The 2,848-nt window shown below is 28.1% G+C and overlaps 1 protein-coding gene across 1 annotated transcript in view; it reads right to left on the reverse strand.

The window, feature by feature from the left end:
• The window catches only part of SART1 (spliceosome associated factor 1, recruiter of U4/U6.U5 tri-snRNP), a 29,167-nt gene extending 28,371 nt beyond the window's left edge, over positions 1-796 (reverse strand). The window contains exon 1 of the mRNA XM_053719995.1: positions 736-796. The gene's annotated coding sequence lies outside the window, so the exon portion shown is untranslated. The remainder of the gene's footprint in view (positions 1-735) is intronic.
• Between the last annotated feature and the right edge of the window lie 2,052 nt (positions 797-2,848).

Here is a 2,848-nt window from a genome sequence, read left to right on the forward strand (position 1 = left end):
GGTATGGGGACACCATATAAACACACACACAGGCAGGGTATGGGGACACCATATAAACACACACACAGGCAGGGTATGGGGACACCATATATACACACACACACAGGCAGGGTATGGGGACACCATATATACACACACACAGGCAGGGTATGGGGACACCATACACACACACACAGGCAGGGTATGGGGACACCATATAAACACACACACAGGCAGGGTATGGGGACACCATATATACACACACACACAGGCAGGGTATGGGGACACCATATAAACACACACACAGGCAGGGTATGGGGACACCATATAAACACACACACAGGCAGGGTATGGGGACACCATATATACACACACACAGGCAGGGTATGGGGACACCATATATACACACACACACAGGCAGGGTATGGGGACACCATATATACACACACACAGGCAGGGTATGGGGACACCATATAAACACACACACAGGCAGGGTATGGGGACACCATATATACACACAAACAGGTAGGGTATGGGGACACCATATAAACACACACACAGGCAGGGTATGGGGACACCATATAAACACACACACAGGCAGGGTATGGGGACACCATATAAACACACACACAGGCAGGGTATGGGGACCATATACACACACAGTCGGGCCCCGTTAACAACAGCATACATACAAATAAACAAACTACTTTACTGTATCAGCACCCAGGTCTCAGTCACCAACCCAAACAGCCGTACCTCTGTCGTAGCACAAGCAAGATGTCTACCGGTCGCACGAATGACGTCACGACAGTCGCTTCCTGCTGACACAAGTTTATCTTACCCTGCCGCGTAATTGTAAAGTTCACAGCCGCCTGCTAACCACTAACATGAACTGCGCTCTGTCTCACGTGACCCACTAGTTAATGTGCTGCGCCCGCACGCTCCATAATACATAATTCCCAGCCCGGGATCTCCTCACAATAATAAACCGCTTTATTTACCTCACGTCTCGTGTCGTTGTGACTCCGTGTATGGTGCTTATTGTATACAAGACCGTGTACTAATTAGTAGCACATTTTATTTATACTGAAGTGAAAATAACATAAATGAGAAATCTCACTCTGCCCATAATTACACTTATTTTAACTAGATGTGCTATAATGTCATGGGATTTGTCACATGAAGTGCTAGCTTAATAATAATACATATAAAAATATAATGTCAGACATCCCAACTCTCCCTGATTGTAATAGCAGCTCCCTGATGCCAGCAAAAGGAATTTAATCTCCCTGAAACTGCAAGTATCATTATTATTATCATTATTATTATTATCATTACTATTATTATCATTATTATTATCATTATTATTATCCTTATTATTATTATCCTTATTATTATTATTATCATTATTATTATTATCATTATTATTATTATTATTATTATCATTATTATTATCCTTATTATTATTATTATTATTATCATTATTATTATTATTATCCTTATTATTATTATCCTTATTATTATTATCATTATTATTATTATCCTTATTATTATTCTTATTATCATTATTATTATTATCCTTATTATTATTATCCTTATTATTATCCTTATTATTATTATCCTTATTATTATTCTTATTCTTATCCTTATTATTATTATCCTTATTATTATTATTATTATTATCCTTATTATTATTATTATTATTATCCTTATTATCATTATTATTATTATCATTATTATTATCCTTATTATTATCCTTATTATTATTATCCTTATTATTATTATCATTATTATTATCCTTATTATTATTAGCATTATTATTATTATCCTTATTATTATTATTATTCTTATTATTATCATTATTATTATTATCCTTATTATTATTATTATCATTATTATTATTATCATTATTATTATTATTATCCTTATTATTATTATTATTATTATCATTATTATTATCCTTATTATTATTCTTATCCTTATTATTATTATTATTATTATTATTATCATTATTATTATCCTTATTATTATTCTTATCCTTATTATTATTATTATTATTATTATTATTATTATTATTATTATCCTTATTATTATTATTATTATTATCATTATTATCCTTATTATTATTATTATCATTATTATTATTATCATTATTATTATCATTATTATTATTATCCTTATTATTATTATTATTATTATCATTATTATTATCCTTATTATTATTATTATTATCATTATTATCATTATTATTATTATTATCATTATTATTATCCTTATTATTATTATTATTATTATTATCCTTATTATTATTATTATCATTATTATTATTATCCTTATTATTATTATTATTATCATTATTATTATTATTATTCTTATCCTTATTATTATTATTATTATCCTTATTATTATTATTATTATCATTATTATTATTATCCTTATTATTATTATTATTATTATTATTATCCTTATTATTATTATTATCCTTATTATTATTCTTATCCTTTTTATTATTATCATTATTATTATTATCATTATTATTATCATTATTATTATTATCATTATTATTATCATTATTATTATTATTATTATTATTATCATTATTATTATTATCATTATTATTATCCTTATTATTATTATCCTTATTATTATTATCATTATTATTACATACCTCCCAACATTTCAAAATTCAAAAGAGGGACACCCCCCCCCCCCACAGCAAAAAGAATTTGAAATGTGGTGGGCGGGGCTTAAAAAATCATAAGATTAAAGTAATATAAATAAAATTCTACATAAAGTCATATATTTTAATACACTTAGGCAGCAAATCAAACACAAGCTCAAACCACTGGTATGGCTTTGTGAGCGCTGT

Source organism: Bombina bombina, chromosome 7, assembly GCF_027579735.1.
Source record: "Bombina bombina isolate aBomBom1 chromosome 7, aBomBom1.pri, whole genome shotgun sequence".
Classification (NCBI taxonomy): domain Eukaryota; kingdom Metazoa; phylum Chordata; class Amphibia; order Anura; family Bombinatoridae; genus Bombina; species Bombina bombina.